Source organism: Tamandua tetradactyla, chromosome 1, assembly GCF_023851605.1.
Source record: "Tamandua tetradactyla isolate mTamTet1 chromosome 1, mTamTet1.pri, whole genome shotgun sequence".
Classification (NCBI taxonomy): domain Eukaryota; kingdom Metazoa; phylum Chordata; class Mammalia; order Pilosa; family Myrmecophagidae; genus Tamandua; species Tamandua tetradactyla.
Genome location: NC_135327.1, coordinates 111,329,163 through 111,353,427, shown reverse-complemented (window position 1 = coordinate 111,353,427; position 24,265 = coordinate 111,329,163). Strand labels below are relative to the sequence as shown.

At 37.9% G+C, this 24,265-nt stretch overlaps 1 long non-coding RNA gene across 3 annotated transcripts in view; it reads right to left on the bottom strand.

Moving 5' to 3' along the window:
- LOC143686002 (uncharacterized) overlaps positions 1-24,265 on the bottom strand; it is a 57,249-nt gene that overhangs the window by 10,123 nt on the left and 22,861 nt on the right. Inside the window, exons 1-3 of one of the 3 annotated variants that reach the window (XR_013176850.1) lie at positions 22,761-22,982; positions 20,805-20,972; positions 5,983-6,100 (exon numbers count right to left, since the gene is read on the bottom strand). This is a non-coding gene — a long non-coding RNA (uncharacterized LOC143686002). Of the gene's footprint in view, positions 1-5,982; positions 6,101-20,804; positions 20,973-22,760; positions 22,983-24,265 lie in introns of those variants that run through there. The other 2 variants (XR_013176842.1, XR_013176854.1) reach the window with 2 other exon arrangements.

The window sequence follows — 24,265 nt, the reverse complement described above, 5'->3', positions numbered from 1 at the left end:
AACTAAGACTTTCCAGTTGTGAGAACATATCCAAGAATAGGTGATCCAGCATGATTTTTTTTTGTGGCCTATCAAATAAGAAACCTATTGCTGTTTAGTTTCAGGCACCTTAGCCTCTGCAGGAATGGCTCACATAGCCCTCAAGCTATGTGCTCTCTCTACCTTTTCATTTGAGCTCATTACCAGTTATGTCTGCTCTGAACACACATTCTCCACCAGGAGAGAATGTCAGAAGGCTTTGACAGTAACATTTATGAAAATACTACAAAGATACTACCAAAGATTGGAGGTCACGAGTGAACATGTTGTCAACGTTTCTCTGGGCTGAAGATTCTAGCCTTCAAAAAAAGTGTTTGCTATGGGAAGTGAAGATCCGGGTTACATAAATGAAAGCCATGAAACAGGGTCCATTTTATAGATCATTGTTCCTATTTCATATATGTAAGAAATAGGCCACAAACCTGTACCTTTGCTCAGATATTTGAGGAACCAATTAATTTTATTAAAGGAAACTTATTTTGATGATAAAGAATTTAAACATTCTTAACTGAGAGCTGCTTGGGGTTTATATAGCTTACCAGAAGGACAATCATGGGTATATCATATTGTCTCTCTATTTGACGTCTTCTTGGATGTGGAAGCTAACATTATTAGGTGACGGCCAGGTGAGGTACGTGGTAGGTGTTTTACATTCATTATAAACAACCATCTTTATAATACCGTGGGGTGGATGGCCACTCTTTAGATGAGAACTTTGAGGATCTGAGGATTTTCATGTTTGTCTTATCAGTATATATATATTTTTTTGTATATGCTGTATGGTGGGGGTCACATTTCATTATCTTTCTATGTGAGTAGCCCGTTATTGCAGCACTATTTATTGAAATTTTGTTTGTTTGCTTTTTGTTTGTTTTGTTTGTTTGTTTGCTTTTTGGGAAGCTCACGGACCAGGAATCGAACCCAGGTCTCCCACATGGCAGGTGAGAATTCTACCACTGAACTACCCTCGCAGCCCCTGTCATGTGAGTATATTTTGAAGATATTAAGTAAGCAATGTGTTTAAAACCCTCTCAAGTTACTGGAGTGTGGCTAATCTATGTTGCTAGCTAAATATAGTCATGCTTAATAACCATTAAGTATTTCCTTAACTTACCCAAGACGAAAACAGTTTGATACATGGTAGGGTCAGAACCAGGATTCAAGCCAGTTCTATCTGACATCAAATTCTATCTCCTGACCAAACCATGCTCTCTACCTAAGGGGAGCTGAATCATTAGATACGCAGGAGTTTACAAGTCTCAGTGATAAATGAGCACTGTGCTTCTTTTGCTTCAATATTCTGAAAATTCCTTTTCATCCTGCACTTCACTATCACTGGGTTATATTTAAATTCACTTTTATAAGAATGAAGTTATTTTAGAGAATTTTATTGATTTTATTCCACACATTTTCATTAGCTTACAACTATCTTCCCCAACTTTATTGCTTATTCCCACTCACGTTTTTGTTATTAGGTGGAACAATTACTTTTCTTTCTGCTTTCATTTATAAAGGCGCACATTTATTGTATGTGTGGCTTTTTAACAAGCATAGAACTAAAGATTACAAATACAATTGAATGAGACGACTTGATGAGTTCAAGTGAGGAAATACACATAAGCAGATGTCGATAAAACTGTAAGGAAATGCAGTAATGAGGATGTGTGCTGGGAAGTATAATAGCTCAGAAGAGGGGCATGTCACCAAGCCTCATTTGAAGTTTTTTGAGAGTTTATTATGTACATAGTTACATAGGCAAACCCAAGGCTTGCATGCCAAGTTACTGCATACTCAGTAAAAAAGGTTCATTCCTGGTTGCAGTATTTCACATTTATGCAAGGATGTGGCACATAAGAAGGCAAACCTAGAATCATCTTTCCAATTAGGTCTGCTATTCATCCTTTTTTTTTTTTGCATGGGCAGCCACCAGGAATCGAACCCGTGGGTCTCCGGCATGGCAGAGGAGAACTCTGCCAGCTGAGCCACTGTGGCCCACCCTGCTCTTCACCCTTTACTTCCATGCACACTCTAGTAGGAGACACAGACAAAACAAATAAACATACCATAAGAACAGTATTTAATAGATTATGTGATGACTAATAAACTAGAAATAAATAAAGGGTAAAGGAAGGTTCTGCTTTACACCAGATAATAATAAATGTCCTTATATAATTGCCATTTGCACATGTGAAAGTATATCTATATGATAATTGCCCAGAAGTAGATTTTCTGGTGATTTTAAAATACAAAATCAGGCAGAGTACCTTCCCTCCTGGAGTTTATTCTCTGAAGAAAGCTATGTCAGTTGGTTGATCACAACATGAAAGTATAACTCTGATAAGAATTGTAAAGTGGTGGTACATATGGGATCCCAATCTCAAGTTAGGATTATATCAGGGACAATTCTGAAGAAGTGATATTTGTGCTAAAACTAAAATGGCAAATACCAGTTAGCTGGTTGTAGGGATGGGCTGAAGGGATTTAGCCAGAGGGAAAAGGCTTGTGGTAGGAAGAAACATAGCAAAGGTGAGGAACAAAGGTCGGTGTGACTGGAGCAGAGAGTGAGAGGGGATGCTTGGTTCGACAAGCCTGGGAAGGTGGCAGGTGGCAAACAACACAGTAATACATGCTCTTTTGAGATTAGGATCTTGGCACTTTTACAAATATTTATATATTTGCAAGTTAATATGTATAAAAGGCCAAAAATAAATACCTGCCAAAAAAAGTGTCGTATAATTGTTTTTATTAATATAATAATGATGACGTTTATTATTTTTATTAATAATGTATTTTGCGTATAGATTTAGTATATCTGGTATCTCTTGTGAATCTCTATTGAACTTTTCCATTTCATTTGCTTATTTTCCAGATGCCAGTGGGCCAACCACCTTTTGATGGGCTCCTGACAACTCCCCACAGGTAAAATCTAACAAGTTTTATGCCTTTGCTTAACACCATAAACATGCAGCTCTGGGGCCACCCTACTGATTCTGAGGTCAGAGATGTGATAGGACTCACACATGCACGTCTCAGATGTGGGGGCCACTGATGCAACATGAGACAGGTTTCTGACTGAAAGAAACTGGAATTTGGTGTCTAAGTTCTTCCCCTCTCTTCCTCTGAAGCAACTATCCTGAGATACAGGTTTAAAGTTTCTAGCCTCTGAGCCTTTAGCAATCAGGTGTATGCATGGCTGCCACCTTGACTCCTACCTTCACATTGGCTCTCCCTCCCCCCAGCTTTGCTTTGCTTGTTCTTCCTTCCTGCTCACTTGGACTATACTATTTAATGTGATGAAAATTAGATAGTGAGGTTCTCAGCAGCACAAATGGACTTGAGAGTAAAAGAGTGGGACCCAGAGTCCTGGGATGGAGTAATGTGGGCCAGCCTGAGAACCTTGAGTTGCCAGATTTATCTGACCCTACAGAGAGGCAGAAGCAGTATCAGCTACCTGCCCACTGAAGAAGAGCTTCCCTTTGCCTGGAGGCCATCCACTAAGGGAAAATGAAACAGGTGCAAGGAAATGCTTTTACCTCTTCTGGCCCTAAGCCTCATTGTACCAGGCCAATTTCTAGAGTCAAGTCCCAGCAGAGTTAAAAGTGGGAATTTCAAAAGGTTTTCCAGGATAAATTAACTTATATGTTGAATGAGTTGCCGACCTGAGTAACACTCAATGATAGTAACCAGGATAGCATGCGTGGGAGTGAGTTTGACAGTGTTAGACTGAGTGGAGAGGATGTCACGAGGGGCAGAGGAGAAGGTACTGACTGAAGCGCTGGGTTTGAGGCTGGTGATCTGGCAAACTCCTTACGCACAATCCTTTTGAGTAGAGATGAAAACAGGTAACCTTCACAAAGCAGGACAACAGCCTAAACTCACCATTTAGCCCCAGGGCTGTGTTAATTTTCTTGCAGTTTATAGTGTAGACTACAGGGATCTCGACAATCGCTATACTGATGGTGTTGTGCTGATGGGACCATGTCCGCAGGAACCAGCAAGTACCTGCAATGCCTCAGAATTCCACATGTGCCAGAGAATGAAAGGTGGGCACAATTGGGATTCAGGGGCAGGGCACATTAGTGATGTTTCAGGAATCCAGCAGTCTGGATATGATGAGATATTCCTTCCAAGGTAAAGGGCAAGTTTTTGTACCTTGCACCACTCTCCATTAAGGAAAAGGCATAGTGCTAGTGAAGTCTGTTTGGAGAAGGCACTGTTCTTAAGTAGTCACTGGGAGATTTGGGAAGGCATCAGTATTGAAAAGGGCCAAAGGAAAAGAGAAGAATCTGTGTTATGAGTGGAAGAGTGTTGTGAACTACTCTTCCATTCAGACTGTACAACCCCACTGATTCCATGATCCTAGTTTGCAGACGTCATGTGGCATTCCTGGCAAGAATCAAGAGGAGGATTTCAGATCTCCAGGAATCTGAATTAAACCAGACAACTAATCTGAGTAGGAAACATATCTTCTGAAATGCTACTGACCCTGGCTGAGATTGATTGTCTACCAAGGAGGCAGCAAATAGCTGTACAACTATAGCATTCCATTTGGTATACTGAGTATTACAAGATTCATCTAGTTCTGTAAGCACAGCAGGAATCCATAATTTAATGGACATTGTGCATTTGGGATCTAGACATGCTAGAACATATCTAGAAGGCACACGTAAATTACTAGAATAGGTAGCCCATTCCCCAATCCCTTACCCTACTGTGAGGCCTCCTCATCAGCTCACACATGTATAATGGAAATTGCATATTGAAATTGAGTCTAGGCAGGTCAAGAAAGCACAAATAAGTTATATCCAGATATTTACAGAATAGTCTATTGCTATTTTAGCCCACATAATACTGTGTTTGAGCAAGAGACAATGGAAATTTGCAGTGAGGTTGTGTCCACAGGATCACACTGACTTACCATGTTTCCCACCATCCAGAGGTAATCATCGAATCAGAATACTGGTGTAGCCTTTTGGAGGCTTAATTAAGATGCCACTTTGGTTATGAAATCTAGTGGGCCTATGTAATAGAGTAACAAATGTTACACAATTCTCTATGTTATTCTGGAACAGAGGGGATTCCCTGGAACATCTCTTATTCTTATGCATCCAGTGATAATGACAATTGGACATTTGCAACAACCATAGCTCAAAAAGAAAATGTCAAACCTGGTGTCCACCAGTCAATGAATGGATAAGTAAGATGTGTTATATACATACGATGGAATATTATTCAGCCATAAAAATAAATGAAGTCCTCATACATGACACAACACGAATTTCTTAAGATATCATTTTGAGTGAAATAAGCCAGGTACAGAAGGACAAATATTGCATGATCTCACTGATTTGAAAGAAATAGCATAAACATATTCACAGAGTCAGAATTTAGAATATAGGTTACCAGGGAACAGGGTGGAGATAGGGAATGGGAAGTTAAGGATTAAAATGTTCAGGGTTCCTATTTGGAATGATGGAAATGTTTTGATAATACATGCCGGTGATGGTACAACAACATTTTGAATGCTGTTAACACCACTGAACTATATATCTGAATGTGATTAGAAGGAAATATTAGATTGTATATATATGGTAACAGAATAAAATAAAAAAAAATGCCATGCAACTACACTACAAAAACAGAGAACCCTAAGTTAAACGTGGACTATAGTTAATAGTACAATTTTTAAAAATGTGCTATCATCCATCCATGGTAACAAATGTTCCATACCAATGCAAGCTGTTGATAATAATGTGGTATATGGAAATCTTGCATTTTATGAATGATTATTCTGTAAATGCACAAGTTCTCTAATAACGAAAAAAAAAAAAAAAAAAAAGCAGAAAGTCAACTAAAGACCTGCTCTTCAGAGCTGGGGATTTTTCCAGCCTGGATTCTGACTAACCTCATGTGGGTGCAACCTCAGAGCACTTTGCTTCATACCTGAACCATGTGCCTCTTGCCTCCTGTCTGTGGCTTTCCTGTTGACAGAGTTGTGACAGAAATCCTGCCCAGCACAGAAGGATGATGGTATTTATGCCCCATGAGGCAATTCTCTGACCTGTGAAAAATGGGATTCAGTGGATAAATTATTACCCCTTCCTCCTTCTGGAAGAACTCATTTCAAATGCAGTTTCTATGGCTGCTAGAGAGTTTATGGGAAATAGAGCAATCAGTGGTACTTGGGTTGCATTTTCATATCGGTTCTCCCTATTTTCTGCCTCATTTCTCTTGTCTTTTACTGCAGCTCCATGTGATTGCCTTCCCTAGTAAATCTGTAACACATACATCTTTGCCTTTAGGCTCTGAATTCCAGGGAACCCAACTAGGAGAGTTGGGTCCCAAGAATAATTCCTAGGTTCTACTTTATGGAATGCAACTCACTGATAAAGGGATAATTGAACGAAGATTATATTTGGACAAAATGATTATAAATTCAGTATTGGACTTGACAGCTAATTGAGACATACGAAAGAAAAGGCTATGGAGGAATTTGGATATATGTGCTTCCAGCTCAGGGGAAGGTTAGGATTGGATATAAAATAAAATGGGAGTTATTAGTATATAGATTATACCTGGAGATATGATAAGGATGGATTTTCTAGGGAGATAGTGCAGAGTTTTAAAAGGATCTGTATACAACCCTGGAAATATTATATGCATTACTTGACATGAAGAAAATGAAGTATAGGAGCAGAGAAGCAGCAGCTAATAAGATAGAACAAAAACCCAATGAAGTAGGTAACTGTGGAAGCGAAGAAACAAATGTAGTTGGAATAGGAAGCAACTGGTGGCAACACTGCATGATACTGTGGAGACAAGTAAAATTAAGACCAGAAAGCCCCATGGGAGGCAAGTCATGAAGGTAATTGTTGATCCTGGGGAGGGAGGGAAGGAAAGCCACTTCCGTGGAGTACGGGGTAAAGGGGACAGAAGACATTATGCATCTGGAAATAGCACAGAGGCACGAAAAAGCATGGCATGTCTTGTGAATTCCCTGCAGTTTGATGCCATTAAAATATAGCAAGAAGGATGCCAACATAGGCAGGAGTTTTGTCTAAGTATCCACTATAAATTATTTAAGAAAGTTCCAATTAATTTGAAATATGGAGAGGTAAGTTTATTTTTCAACCTGGAAAACATACAGTGCAGGATTTTTTTTGTGCTGCTCTATGGTCTCTAGATAAAATAAGAAAATGCTTTAGGGAGTAAAGAAGCTCCTTAAATTCTTTGCAAGTGTGTGTACGTGTATGGGTGCGTGTGTGTGACTAGAGGAAAGAGGCTCTCATCTAATGCTCAAAGAGGTCCGAGAACACCAGAAGATTAATAACCACTTCTCCAGGGTGGGTTTGTTCTCTATAATCTCTGTTTACAGAACGTCCATCGCTTTAAGCAATTTTAAAGATTGCTGAACAAAATACAAGACCGTAATTACTATTTCAAATATGCTTTATAGATCTGAAGTGTGGGAAACAGTGCATACTCTGATAGGGGCAGAATAACGAGAAGCAGAAGGCAGAGTATAATTGTAGGTGTGAACGCCAAAAACTGAGAGAAGCGTGAACAAAGGAGGGTTTTAAAAAGCAAATTAGTTTAAAGGAATCCAGGTACCTGAAACAGCAGGTAAGAGGGGTTAAGTTCCTCTGGGGCAATTTGTAGTAGAATGGTAAAGCAGCAAGCTGATGAATTATTAATCATATTTGAAAACTTAAGATCCAAAATATTGATAAAAAGCAGATTATTTCTTTGGACTGGAGTGATCTGTCTCCCACTTCTGTCTTTTCTGGTTCAAAGATAAGAAGTAGCCAAAAAATAATTTGAGAATGACCATAATAAGACATATAACACACTTCCATTATCAGGTCAAAGGCCTTTTTCTTTTTTTTTTTTTCTTTTGGTAATTCAAGTTTGCAAATATCACTGAATATTATAAACTTAAGTAGTAGATGTGATTTCTTCTCTTTTATTCCCTTCTTAGTAGGCACTTCATGTAGCTACAAATAGTAATTTGTAAGAATTCGTTACTAGGAAATTCACAGATACTAAGGGTCTGTATTTGATTTCTCTGCTTTGTCATTTTCTTTCCCATTGTTTGCTAGATGGTAGTTCCTAGAATAGGAGGGTGGATCTAATGCAAAACTCAGGCTTAACTCAAAACCTGTTGCTTTTTTCTCCTCAGGTTTCTATTAATTCTGTTCTAAATTTTTCCAGTTTATTAACGAGCTCTTCCCCAATGCTGTCTACCTTTTACACTACTTTTTATTTCCTTGATTACTGGGTTGCTCTTCATTTCTTTTGTCTGTTTTTTTCTTTTTACCATGGCCAGGCCCTGGGAATCGAACCTGGGTCTCTGGCACAGCAGGCAAAAATTCTGTCTCTAAGCCACTGGTGCACTTCCCTCTTTTATCTATTTTTGAGCTTGTAACTCCCCCATTAAATACTAGACTTGAAGTTTCTGTCTGCTGTGAGTTTCTGTGGGAGAATTGAATTTCATAGTTTCAGAAATGCCTAAAATGACATCTTTGGTTATAATATCTGATTTTCAAGTTTCCTTCTTCAGTCACCTTCACATAACTCTCATTTGTTATTTCCTTTGCTGCTGATGTTAATACATTGATACTGAGTCATCATTCCCTCCCACTTAATTGTTTCCTTTTTTTTTTTGTATTATAATCTACCAATCATAAAACACCAAAGTTTGTCTTTTATTCCTGCCTCTCTTTCTCTATCCTTTCCCTTGGTATTTGTTACTTAGCGGACACATTTCATTATCTGTTATCTCCCCAAATCCAAATTTAGCCCCTTTAAGAAATAGTATCTTATCACTCCTTGTCATTCCTCTATTTTTACTGAATAGTGATCTGCAAGTTATGGGACTCGAAAAATGTGCCATTCATCCTTCTTATATCTTATTTCCAGAGCGTTGATTTTTGCTTCAGGATGCTTGCAAAAAGTGTGTAGTCAGGGCTTAAAATATACAGGGGTCTTTGGAATAACGGAAAGGTTTGGGTGGATGTAGTGATGTAGCAAAATGCTGTGAGTGTAACAGCCAGCACCAAAATACATATCCAAATGTGGCTAAAAGGGGAACTGTCTGATTATGTATATGGTAACAGCATAAAATAAAAAAAATAGTTCATGGAGCTGCACCATACAGTGAACCCTAAGTTAAACATGGACTATAGCTAATAGATTGTAAAAATGATAAATTATAAAAACAAATTTTATTATTAATTTTTATAAATTTATTATAGAAGCATTATAATTTATTATAAAAATTTATAATAAAAATTACAAATAATAAAATTATTAAAATGTACCTGCGTCAATTGTAACAAAAGTTCCACATCAATGCGAGATGTTAATAGTAGGGCGGTGTATGGGAATCCTGTATTTTTTGCGTGATCATTCTGTAAATCCACAAGTTCTTTAATAAAGAAAAACTTGTAAAGATATATAACCACAATGCTATTACTATACCTCAAACAATTAGCAATAATTCCTTGATATCATAAAATAAAATGTTCAAAATTTCAAAACAGTAGGTAGCCAGAATTGGTCCTGGGAAAGAAGGAGCTATTGTGAGTAAACAAATAGGGTACATTTTTATATCTTATATGTTGTTTTATTTAAAAGAAGTATACTTATATTGAATGTTAATTGCCATAGAAAGAATAATACAATATTTCAAAATAAAATATTGATTTTATTTTGAAAATAGAGAAACATAAGCAAAAGTAAATTTAGCCCTTACTGTTGTGTCTGCCGAAGTGTGTTCATTGAGAGATATTCTCAAGAAAAAGTGTTGTGGGCATGCTGTAGTCTCTGTGAAACCTTTGAGACATTTATAATGGTCATTAATCAGATAAGGTTTCCAACAAGTTAATTTTGTTAGACTCAACATATCCCAAACTTCTCTGGCTATGGAACCCTAAGTAATATGTAGTAATTTCTCAGGGCACAAGCATTAAATAGAACATGCTTTGGAAATGTTAAGCAAGTCTCTATTTTTAAAACATTCTCCTTGAGATTAAATAATGAAAGGTAAATTATAAAGAGGTACCATTCACCAATGTGGTATTCTTTGTCATAGGATACAGGCTATTTAATAATCTAATCTGATAAAAATAATTTCCCTTTGCATAACAAATTGCCAATATTGAGTTGTACTGTTTATCCATGGCTTATTTAATTTTCTTTAGCTTTATTATAAAATTTCCAAACATTTGTACTTGAAGAACACAGTGTAGGTTACTACCCTTAATGTTATTGAAACATCCTTTTTAGTAACCTTGGAAGAATGATAACACTTCTCACTACTTCGTTCTTAAGCATTACAAAGTTCATTTTCATTTTATAATATTTTATTCACTCCTTGAATTATTCAGTTTAAATCCCAGAGGATCAATTTTGTTTAGTAAGATATTATGCATAAGGTCAGAAAGGAGATATTTAGAGAAATTATATCAGCTATTTAAGGCCACAAGAGTACCATATAGTACATAATGAAGGAGTAATTTGTTTTTAAAAATATTATAAAAATAATATAAAACTTTGAATCCCAAGTGAGTTTGTATACAGTGTGAGTGTTTACAGACAGCTGTTTAGGAAACACTACCAATACCAATGATTGGTACTTATTTTAAAATAAGATTTTAAAATAATTGGTTTTTATTGCATGCACTTTTATCATTCAAGGCCGCAATGTGCCTGCCCTGTGCTATATCTGCACTCAAGGGTTTGCAGCTGGCTTAAAACACACACCTGCTATATTCTCATTCCCTTTTCACTGTATCCTTGTGGGATAGAATGGAAAGACATTATGATCCTTTTGTTTACGTTTTTAAAGGAGGTCATGAAAACATTAAAGTGATATTGTGGTTATGTCTAAGTCTCTCCAATCCCAGCCTTTCACTTTTTGTCAATAGATTACATTTCTCAAAAGTTATCCTTGGCATCTGAAAAAAACTCAGGGCAGATTTTTTTTTTTTGTATCCTGTATGGTGGGGTCACATTTAATTATTTTTCCATGTGAGTATTCCATTATTGCTGTGCCATTTGTTGAGATTTTCTCTTTTTGGAGGTACAGAGGCCGGGAATCAAATCCAGGGCTCCTGTGTGGCAGGTAAGAATTCTCCCACTGAACCACCATCACACCCCCTCAGAGTAGATTTTTAACAGGGCAGTTTCCTGCATACTATTATTATGAAATAGTCTTATTTAAATAATTTATTTTCTATTTTTAAAGATTCATTTAACTTAAATAATTAACAGTCTGATTTTGTCTGTACTACTTGAATTTGTCTATTACTGCCACCAAAAATATGCATTATTACCACAAAATCAATTATATGTTACATTAAATATTGATTATTTTGGAAAACTTAATAGTGAGGAAAAAGTTTAATTTTCATCTCCTTGAAGCATAGAAATCAGGGCAAACAATTTTCTTAACACCTAGGAAAATGTTTAGCGGTACTTTTTCCCTCTCTCCTCTCTCTCTTTTCTCATTTACGTACTGATGAAGGGAATATGAAGTGACAACCTGGAGGTTGCAGGGGTGGGGAGGACATTGCCCATCAAATATGTGCATGAACCTCTTTCTCTGGTTGTTGTTCATACGTATTGGCCATCTCTCTAGAACTCTGTAGCTCAGAATATAACTATCAGTTTACCACTGTGTCATGCAGAAAACATAAATAATAATTGTTAGCGTAAAACATTCTGGTAAACTCAGCAAAAGTCCAACATGTATTTTATATATATATATATATATAAAAAATATATATATATATATTTTAATTGTGTCATTTGCCTACTTTCTTTCCGTAGAGATTATTTTGGACAATCCTTGAAAAAATTCCCATGTGGATCAAAATATCTTGGAATCTATAATGTAATAGATATATTTTTGAATATAAGGGGATAATAATAAATTAAGGCTATTATTCTTCATGATAACAACCTCCATCTCTGGAGGTCATTCTCTGTAAAATAGCTACATGTACATGCTGGGGGGAATTAGGATTATATAAAAATCATCTCCTTGAAGCCCTTTTTATATGTCTGTCCCCCTGATGTATTTTGAAGATAAATGGCTCTTTGTTTCCCTAAATAGATAAAAGAAGTCTTTATAGGAGTGGACCCTAGAGTCTTTGCCTTTTGCATAAACTTAACACAATTACGGCAAAGGTCCGAGGCATTTGTTGTAGCAGGACCAGCACACCTGTGTGCGGGAAGGGCCAGCCAGGTTAGCCCGCCAGCCCCCCAAGATGAACCTGGAAAAGACCCTGAAATTAACCGCCTCAACCTGGGAAGCACCGTCCCAACACATGGGAACAGAGTGTTGGGAAGATTAGACTTCTCACCCTCCGGGAAAAGACTGAAAACAGAAATTAATAATACCTAAATACAAATTGGGCATTAGGTTATATGAATTACATAATAAATAAACCTAGTGGAACTGTCTCTCACATGCACACGCACACACACAGACACCCATTCACCCACCCATCTCCCATTTTCTATTTCTCCCCTATTGTCCAGGAATTAACATTTCAAAATAATTAAGTAATCGATGTATAGTTTAACTTGGATGGTGAAACATTTATAAATTTAAGAGATCCTAATGCAGAAGCATAGGACGGGGAGTTAATGCTTAATTAATGCTTAATTGGTAGAAAATTTCTGCTTGGGGTGATGGAAATGTTTTGGTAATGGACAGAGGTGATGGCTCACAACTTTATTAATGGCACTGATTTATATATTTGAATATGATTAAAGGGGTACATTTTAGATTATATATACATTACTAGACTAAAAATTTTTTTTAAAAATCCCCAGTCTTGTACAACACAAACAATGAGCTATAATATAAATTGTGGACTATATTTAATGGTACATTTATAATAATATTCTTCCATCAGTTGTAACACAGGTACCACAGTAATGCAAGTTGATAATGAAAGGAAGAGTGTCTATGGGAACTCTGTATTTTCTGCAATATTTTAATATAAACCTACAGCTTCTCTAATTAAATCCATGTGAAAAAGGTAACCTGGAAAACCATTTTCACTTCTTAGCCAGTATGTTGATGCTAACAGAGCATTAAATGAAGGACTGGTGCACTCCTGGTGGGTATTATATGGCAGCGACACCCATGGTCTCTGTAGTCCTTCACAGTGACCCCTGGCCTTCACCCTTTCACTGCTCCCCACTTTCCTGTAGGATATGCCAAACACCAGACTGAGTGGGTCCAAGGATCAGATAAGTTGAGCAAGCTGTCAAAAATCAGCACAGTGAAGCTAAAGCTCAAGTGGGGAGTTTTGTAATGTGAAGGCCATTACTCATTTTCACCTCTCTCCAAGAGCAAGTACCCTTGTGCAGGTGGTTAAGTCCCAACACCTTCCCTAGGCCCACAGTGGTTGAACTGGCAAGACACTTATGAGGAAGTCTCTTGGCATGGACAGGGCCAACTCAATGGTTGTGTGACCATATAATTACACAGGACCCTGCGCTCAAAAGGGCCCCCATGCTTGGTGTCTTACCCTGTGGTTGCTGTTCTGGGTATATTAATCATTTTTATTTTTGTAAGTGAGAGCTGATGAACAATGGGGCATGTACTCATAGCCTGGAGTCTTGGTTCATGTGTGGTTCAGTCTTCCTCAGTTTTCCTGCCTCTCCGGGATGGCTTCTCAGCCACCTGCTCCCTCATTTCCCGGCACCCCAGCCCCTTCTCAGATGCTTCTTCCCCTTTGCACTGCTACACAATAGCTGCTTCTGCCCTTTGCCTCGATGGGCCCAGGCCTGGGGAGATCAATATGGAGGCATGTGCCCAGGGCTTCTCAGGACCACACATGAGGCCGGCCTCTTGCCTGTCCTAGGAACTGAGTGCATCTGGATTGGAGATGCAATTCCTCGGGGATCACTTGTCCACTGTGGGTTGAGGCAGTGAGCCTGTGGGAAAGGACATTGACTTCCCTGCCCCTAGCCAGGACATAGCATGGAGGTCTGACCCCTGGAGAGAAGGGGTCATGCAGGGTGTTGCAGGAAGAGGACCCCACAGTGCCTGGAGGTTCTCTATTCACCCAGTAAGCAAGTACACAGCACGATGGCAGTTTGAGAGGTCACAGTAGAAAGGAAAACATTTTCTATTCTAGTATCTTTAATGGCAAGGTTTTACTACTTTTGGAATAGGAAACTCTGAATTTTCATCATGCAACAATTAAGTACCCCCCTTGGGTGTGGTTGTCAAGTTACAAGCATGTTTTTACATTGAATATCCATTTTTGCGTGAATTAAGTAACTACAGAAAGTGTCCTGATTTCCCCAACCTTAAACACTCTGTCCCTGTCTCACTCAATGCAGGGCATTAAAAAGGATTGTTTCATACAGCAGAGAGATGTGTCCATTGGATGAGGAACCAATGAATGATGGTAAGAGCACTAAAGAAGGGGTAGCTTTGATGGGCACATCTTGTGGTTTACCTATTCAGGTACTATGTGACTGGCATTGCTAAGAGGTGGGAAGCTGATGGCCAAGTCTGCAGTCAGAGGCACAGGAATGCAATGGACGAGCTGTGATTATCCTATGGCCAGTTGCCGTGTTCTACGTGGATAGCCCTTGGAGAATTGCTCACCACAGGAAGAAGAGTGTAGTGGTTGTGTGAGTGGAAGTAACTGATATGAAAAGAGTAGTTTGCATACATGTAAGGGGTACTTTGGAAAGAGTATATAATAATGTTAATGAAAAGTCTGGAATTGCAGGAAGGAATTATTTATTTTGACAAGTGATATATTTGAATTGTGCTAGCTATAAGGGGTTGTTGTTAGCTCTATGAAACTTCACATCTGGTATGACACAGAATTACAGAAATGAGAAATAAATTGAGGTTTGGGCAATGTCTATCAGGCTTGCAGACTGGAACTCTGTAAGATATCTTCCCTTAACCCTTTTATTTCTATTAGTGGTTGTAGTGGGTGGCTTAAAAGGGATGGAGTTGTATTAGATTCGTTACAGCGTTGCCTAACACAAACACAGGGAGACAGGCATTTGAGAGCCTTGTTTTATTGTTTGTTTTAGGAGGCCCTCCAGCCTCCCGGCCTCCCCCTCACCTACTTGCACATTGTTTATCTTCCCATCCCTTTGTCATATATGGCACATATAGTAACCCTATTTTTAATGAAACAGTATTTGAAAACTTTTGTTTACATTTGAATTAAATTGTGTTTTCTTTTAATGCTTTATGTTCGTTTTTGAATGAGTGGTGTTTCAGTACCTGACTAGAATTAGGGGGATTTTAAGATCCTATACGTACTTAAACCTTCATAAATATTTGTTGATTTTATATAAATGTACAAAAAAAAGTCATGCTGTTAACTCCAAACAACATAGGAGATATCAAGTTAGGTTACTATTACTGAGCAAAGAAAATAATTTTTTTAACAAAGCAAAGTTTATATATGGGGTATTTAGTATAGATAAAAGGAATTGGTTTGGCTAACTGGCTTATTTTAGCTAAGATAAAATGTGTTAAATCTGTATAGATGATTTTGGAAGATTTAGCTTACATTGAAAGCAACCTAAAACATTTTTTTTTTTTTTTTGGTAATCAATGTATGTTCAGCAGGACTATATTACATGTTGTTTGCTTAGGGAGTTCAAGAAAGTGCCTCTTAATTCCTAAATATTTCTTCACCCAGTTCTTTGGCCTTGAAATACTTAATATTGAGAAGGTTAAAAAAAAAACAATTTTCATTCTATATATATTACTTTTTAAGCTGGAGAATTAAGCATTCCAGTTTGATTCAAACCGTTCATTTCCTGTACATATGACTGAGGATTTTGATAGGGGACTGAGGGAACCAGGAAGACATAATTTTGACACAAAAGCAAGGAAAGATAGAAAAAGAGGCAATAGAGGTTACTGAAGACAAACTGCCTATGTCTTTTCCCCTCTGACTCCTAACCTGAGAAAGTCAGGTGGTAAGACTTTAATGGAGTTTTCATTCTCATCCTTATGAGACAAAACATTATAATGCATCAGAGGTCCTCTTAATCACTGCCTGATATGATTTATGAAGCAAATCCTCTAATCTCTCTCAAAAGAACTAGGAATAATAAAATAACCCACCAAATGCACTTTGAGATTAGTGGCCTTTTCCTTAATTAAAAATGTCTTGTGGAGTGAGATTGTATGAGCCTCCATCTTAATTAAAATGTACAAATATTACATTATTAGGTAACAAATGCCTTTAATATCCAACAAAGCACTGATGCATTCCAAGCCAGAAGCCACGTATGAACTTGTACTTTCTGGTTTAATAGCAATAATAGAATATAACGCAGCAGAGTTCCAGAAAATATCTTATACTGATCATGCCTCTGAGGAGTCAAAGAAATAGTTCAATGGATTGTTTCCTTCACTCTGTTGATCTGGGGTTCTAGATCTGACTTGAGCAAGTCAGTAAACACCTCGAAAGAGTGTGTATATCTGCATGGATCGGGGGAAGCTGCATAGAGTTCATCAGCTAATTAAAATGATTCATAACTTAAACTGTTTCAGAACCATGCCGCAGCATTTCTCAACCTCAGCACCAGTGAGATCTGGGTCCGAGAATTCTTTGTTGTGGGAGACTGTCCTGTGCATTGTAGGAAGTAAGAGGGCAGGCCCACCTGACCCACACCCACTACCTGCCAGTAGCACACCCGCCATCACAGTTCTGACAAGCAAAACGGTCTTCAGACAATGCCACAGGTCTTCATCCCCAAGCATGCCCAGTAGCAAACACCTGTACTATATAATACAGATATTACATGTTGTTTTTTTTTCCCTTTACTACTTTATACCATTTTTGTCTGTTCTTACCACATCTGGTGACACATATGATTCTAGAAGGCAACTGCATATTTCTCTGAAGTAAGCATAGTACAGGGTCACCTTTTATTGTTTCATGTTTTAGAGAGGAAGAGAATACAAACCCAATGATATGGCCTACACAGCTGAGTCATGTGTATTACAAAGAAGTGAATTCTAAGACAGAAGACTTGGGTTGTGGTCTCAGTTCCACAAGTTTTAGCCATGAGACCTAGAAAATGTTCCTAGCCCTAGATGGATATTATTACTCAAGCCTATCTCATAAGGGTGTTTGAGAATCAAATATGACCATGGATATAAAAATGTTCAGTAAAATGTGTTTTAAGGACCTTGGATAGTGAGGAGGAAAGGGTCTGCTGTTTCTCTCTTCTCCCTTTTCTTCTTTCTGGACCTGGCTTCCTGGAATTGGGGATATGAAGGAGAGATTGGGGAGGCAGAGGATATTTTAAATAACTAGTTTTCTGTTTCTGTTCCTGGTCTCACTGTTTTGGTCTTATGCTGCTTTGCTCTAATTCCATCTGCTTTGGTAGATGCTGCTAATGCAGCACTAAGGTGGTGTGCATGTTTCTTGTGGAGTAGTATCCAGCTTTATTTAGTCCTCTCCATGGCACAGCTGTGCCTTTCTTCAGCCTCCACACAATCTCCAAGTGGGTGATAATCTGGGTGGGAACATTTTAGTCAGCCTGCTGCTTCCTGGGAAGAATGCATCTTCTTCTCTGTTCTCTAACTCTACGATCACCCACATGGAGTCATGTTAGTACTGAGTTCCTCTTCTGTGCCCTCTAAAATGGATGTGTGCAGTTGCTTCTACCTTCCCAGATTTCCTTCACCATGATTTCTTCTTCTCCAGTTGGCACTGGCTACTCAATGGGCTTCCTGTCTCGAGGAATTTCCAGGTATGTATCAGATGCTGGTCTTATGTTCACCTACACCTCAGACCTCAGGGACACATGACAAGGGTTCCCAACAGCTCTCCCCCTGTTCTCTGCACTGCCCCGATGACAGCTACATGGTGGGCATAGCCATTTTGTAGCTCATGGAGTGACTAGCTGGGGGTCAATGGCAGTCTCCCCATTCTGTGGTCTCTCTAATCTACCCAACTGCTCCTCTCAGAGCTCACTCTCAGTTTGGCTTTGTAAAAGGAAAGCAGCATCACAAACATTCCACTTCACATGACCTTTGATTAAGGTCTCAGTTCACTTATCTCACCCCCAAATCCGTAGGGCTCCCTTGTTCTCTAACTATATGCATAATAGTAAGGGGGTGGTTTGTGGAAGTAGTACTAGTTCTGCCACCTCTTAATAAAATCTTGGGAAATGTCTGGCCCCATTGTTGGTTGCTTTCTTTAGGATATAGGGTATTCTCTTTAGAATATATGATTCTTTACTCTAGACTTTGAGCCTTGGACACAATGCCAGGATAACAGGAAATGTTTCATTCAACTCCCTGTTACCAAATTTAACACTAAAACAAACAGTAGCATTTGAGAAAAAGATCTATTTAAGGACATTTGCACAGAAGACATCCCAAGCACTGCAAAAGCTGTTGTTCCTTCCTGAGGAAACCACCTGACATGAAGTCAGGTGCTCAAAGGCAGCCCTATTAGTGAACAAGGTTGAAAAGACAATCTTAGGGACAACAGAAAAATCAGAAGAACTTTCTTGGAAAGATGACTAGCTGGGGAGTTGTTCTGCTATTCTTGGTTCGTTACTCAATTGCTTGGTAGCTGGTCTCTTCGCCTCCTTGACCTCAGTGCTTTTATCTTACAGGGAGGAGGTTGGACAGATGATCTTAAAATGCTCAGATCTATGATTCCAATGGCTTCCCAAATGAAATTAAAGCTTTGTTAAAGTTTGCATGTTAGGCATATGAGGCAGTTCTTTGGGATCCTTTCACAGTTGGATTCTAGCACATTGATTGGTCTGAACTTGGAATTACATTATTATAGTACAGATTTCACCAATGCCTGTGGGGCACAGAGACATTAAGTAAACAGTCAGTTCAGTGGCATGAAAGAGTTGAGGTAGCATCAACGGAAAGATAATCTACATGGGATAAAGCAGGCACTAAGAAAACCTGGCTTAAATGCAGCAAGCAATGACAATAATAGCTCCCAAGACTCACATGGGATGTAAAGAGAAGAATATACCACACACATACATGTATGTGTGTATGAATGTTTGCTGGTATGTATATATGTATGATATGTGTGTGTGGATTCTAGCCTTCCTAAGTAAATAGTTATTTTTCTGACTTTTCAACTTTTCTCTCTTAAAGAAACAGAAAATATGTGCCCTTATTAATAGAGTATATGTTATATTACTTGATATGGAGATGAGACTGAAATGGATGTGATAGAGGAGATAGGTATCATTTGTCAACAAAGCATGTTAACAAAAATGATAAAATGAAAAATACCACTTATGAAAAACAACCACATTAGTATAATTCAGGAGATAAAAACAATGGCTAGCAGTAGTTTTATAGTGTTACAAGTATTTTTTGAATAAATGTGAATATACATAAAGATGTTACTTCTACCCCTATCAAATTTGCAACTTTCAAAAAGGATTATGGGAGCTGGTTTTGATTCTGGAGGCTGAAAAGTTTAGAACTAAATATGCTTCTTTGTACTTTGTTTACCACAAAACAATGATCTTGATATGACATTAATGAGATGTGTGAATGACTGTCCCTTTTATTAAAACACCTAAAATCCTGTGCATTTCAGTAATTAATAGAGGGCTCTATGGTGAGTCACCCACCCCCACCAGAAAATGGAAATGAGGGACAAATGCTTGCCTCCTGAATGAAATCCACACATGCTGTAATGGAGCAGAAATGAAAAACAAAAAATTAAAAGCATGGAGTTGATCCCAGGTCCGTAATCCTTGACTGAAATATGATTTATCATATTAACATATCTGAAGAACTAGCGTTCAGCCAATCATGTGCTCTCAGCGGAAAGTACAGGTACAGAGGCAGTGGCCATCTGAGTGCTGGCCCAGAGGGAAAGCTGTGGCTGCCCCATGTCTAGTGTCCCCATCACGTCCACGCCATTCAGTGGGGAGGTAGCACATGACCCATCACACACTCATGCCACCGAGCATCTATTTCCTCTAATTGCCCTTTTCCTAATGTGAGGCTCCTAAGCAACCTTTTAATCATCATTTACTTTACGATATGGTTTCCTTTGGCGAGAGAGTGCACGGCCATAAGATCTGCAGGGATTCTAGTCCTTATGGCCATTGTTTCTTTTTATGAATTATTAATTCATAGTTATCCTGATTATTTGTACCAGTGTAATAGTCGTGGTAATGCCAATCTGGAATGAATGCCGGGGGCTGGATCAGGCTTAAGAGCGAGCGGGTTAGAGGGTCAGACCCGGCTAGTGGTGGTTTCCTCAATGCGGAGAAGGCCAGCTTGGGGTTCCTGCCTTTGAGAACTTTCCATAGCTGTGGCTGGGGGAGGCCTGTTCCCCTGAGCGGGAACGAATGAGGAGATATGATTTAATTTCTGTAGCAGTGCAGCACTGTAATAGTGAGAGAAAGCAGTCTCTTATTAGGCACCAGTTTCTGCACAGATTTAAACAAAACAATGGATTTATAAAGTATTAAAAGGAAACTGTAAACAAGTTCCTAAGAATTATTAGTATTTACACACACACACACACACACACATATATATATATATATATATATATATATATATATATCCTAATTAATAACTCTTTGTCATCTCTTTTTCCCTAGCAGAGGACTCGAAAATGTATCAGGACAACTTTAACAAGCACACAGTTTTAAAATAGCAAACTCTTCACACTTCTCTATCTCCTGAATCATTCCCAGTGTATCTAACCCTAGCCACTTATTCTCTTTTATGTTCTTACCTTATTCTCAGCTGCAAGGAGTCAGCTCATAGACAGCTTTCGGTGTTGTGAGAAGGAAAGCAGCTGGCACGCATGCTAGTTTGTCTTTACACCAAGTGACATCTGTGCTCTTCTCTTGTTGACTTTCTGTTAGAACACCTCTTTGCACCTTCACATGTATCCTATCATCTGAGGAGAAGGGAGATATAAAACATCTTCTTTTACAAGAATTACTTATTTATTTATAATTTATTATTTATAAGAATAATTATTAATTATTTCATTCACTTATTCATTCAAATTAACAAATATTCATCAAAAAATACCATGTAGCAGGCACTATTCTCCCCATGAGGGTTAAGAGCTGTGAAAACAGATGCAAATATCTGTCCAACAGAGCTATTATACTGGTGGGGGAGACAGACAATAAACAAGAACCCTTAGTAAAATATATAAGAAAATATGTAAGTGCTTAGGAGAAAAATAAATCCGGAGAGGGGAAATTGAGGGGAAACTTTTATCTAGAAGATCTTGGCAGAGGTGAACTTTAAGGCATGACTCAAAGGGCCATTAGCCATGGGGTAACTGTTGGAAAAGGAACCAAGAAGTTCATTCAAATACTTATTGAATTCTTCCTACTTGCTGGAAATATGGTGAACACTCTAGACTAGATTCTGTTCTCCTTAAGCTAGAAATTTGGTTTTCAATTCCTTAGAAATGCTTCTCATTCTCATATCCCATGTTCAATTTGGACAACTTGCAGTTCTTAGTCCTACTTAGCTCTAGAACTGCCCAAAAAGTGTTATTAAAGAGAAAACTAAAATTAGAACTGATGAGTAAAAATTTGGTTTAACTAGAGATTGTTTTCCAAAGCCAAAGACAAAATGTTTTAGTGGAGGAAAAACTTCATAAATCTAATGGTTTGTAATTCTAAAGTGAATAGTATAGAATAGAACATGTTTTAATTTTTTTGCATTTTTTTCTAAAAAAATCCTGCACCATTCTTAGGAAAACAGTCTGGTAGTGCTGTGATATAAGTTCACAGTCAATCATAATGCATCTAGCAATGCCACAGCACTTAGAACTATTATGGCAACAATACTTTTTCCTGTTTTAAAAGCATCTTTGCAGGTCATTGGCAACTGAATTTTAAAAAAAAAAATTTTTCAGGAAATATCCCACTTTTCTCGTTACCGATCTCAGTGTATGTGCTCAATGGGACAGGGGAGGAGTTCGGCAGGCATGAGCCTGGGCAGGAAGCACCTGGAGGCTGCGTCTCAGTGAAAGTAGGAAATCTGGAGCCTAATGTTAATGTGTTACAAATTTGCAGGAAATATTATTTTTCTCTTAATTTTCCAAAATGCAGATATTATCTTTTGCAAATCCCAGTTTTGCACACGTAATGGATGGCAAACTAAAAGTAAACTAAAATGGAAACTAAAAAGTGAACTAAAAGGGAAATTATCATATTTACATTTAAGAGGGGGAAAATGATTAATATAGGATTTAAGGGATTTTCCTCATGGTCACACTTTAAAGGCAATGCTTGTATTTTGTAAATTTATTTGGGATAAATTTTATTCCAAGCATGGAATAGAAGTCAACAAAGCAGACATCTTATTGTACCTATCAGCGCATTCATCTCAGTGATGGCACCTTCCTTTTTAAAAACCCCTTTTCACTTGCTATCCTCAGTTCTCCCCATCTTATTATCCACTCTCTCACCATCTGCTTTGCTGGTTTCTCATCCCCCTAGCCTTTAAAAATTGAAGTATCCTACATCCTCAGACCTCTTCACTTTCCTCCTGTCACTAATTCCCTGAGTAACCACTCATTTCCAGCGTCTTTGCATACCATTTATCCCTTAACAACACCCGTCTCTTTAACTCCAGATTTTCAAATCCAGCTCAACATTTCATGTATCTGTCTAATAGTCATCTCAAATCCAACAGTTTCAAAACCAAATTTCTGTTTTACTTAAGATTTATTTTGCCAGAGTCTTCTTCACGACCATTTCAGTAAATCAAAACTCCGCTCATCCAGTTGTTCATGCAAAAAGTCATCATCTTGCTTAGGGGACTGCTGCAGTAGGCAGAGTTTGTACTTTGATCCAGATCTCCTGATTTCTAATCAAGGATTTTTTTCAAGCAACAAGAAAAGATAAGACCAATTTATGTTACAAGTCGAATCTACACTGGACTCTCCTGGAAAAGGCAAGGGTACACGGAAAGTTAGAAACCATGCTTGCACCACATAACACGTCCATCTGTCTTTAAACAAAGACTTTTAGAGATTGCATAGGACTTGCAATTTAACAAGATGACACACAATTTTTTTTTTATTTTCCTAGAGAAAAGGTTATTATCTATTATCTTTAATTCATAAATCCTGTATATAAGTGGTGGCAGAAATAAGAGTGCAGAGTGTTAAGGAAAAAAAAAATCTAGGAAACCAAAGTCTAAAGTAGGAATGGAGGAAACCCTCAGCTCACCATGTGTCTACAAGTAGGAGAAGAACTTGTCAGCTGAAGTATTGGGGGGCTTTGGCATGAAGCCCCCTCCCCCCAAACACCTCTACTCCCACCAAGCAAACAAAATTTAACACTAAAAAGTGTTTTTAGTCACTGCGGAAATGTAAAACCTTTACAAGAGAAAGTGGAGAAATAAGTCTTTGCATGTTTTACTTCCTAGTTGCCCAGTAATTTACTGCTTTTTATGGAAAATTTAAAAAGAAATCTCATCTGAATGCTCTTATATCCATAAACCCTATAGATGTAAGATACTTAGAGAATTAAAAAATTGTCAAATGACTATGAATATATCCCTTTGACAAATATTTCTCCATAAGGAGGTTTAAATCCTTTAACAATTCCCCCATTACCTTTTATTTCCCATTATCCCAAAGTCATCATTATGTTTGAAAGTTTGAGAAACTGTTGTCAATTCTGCCATGCTTTCCTGCTCAAAGTAGGATGAAAAAATGAGTAGGATGATAAAAATTCAGGCCCAGGGTGGAGTGGACTGCAGGGAACAGGGCTGGAGGCGAGGAAGTGTTCTGTTAATCAACTGGAAGTCATTTTTCATACTTGAAATGTTCCACATCCTTTAGTGTGTATATATATATATATATTTAATAGATATTTAATATTTTTATTGTTAAATATAACATGTACAAAGAAAATAAAGAAAAATAATATTAACTGGGGTTAAGATTTCAGTAGAATGGTGACTCTTTGGATATAGGTTCATCCACTCTGTAAGACTCTAAATTCTTTTGTGTTTTTCTTCCTTGTCTTTTTTTTTTTTTTTCCAGGCTCTTCCATCATGTCAGTGGTTGAATGGTGTAGTGTTTCTCCTCCCACACTGCAGTTTTTGGTTTATCCTTTCTTGTTATACTTACCATCCATTTCCCATGAGGTGCCAAATCAATTAGAAGTTACTAGTGGACACAGATAAAAAGTGTTGTCTTCATATCAGTGTAAT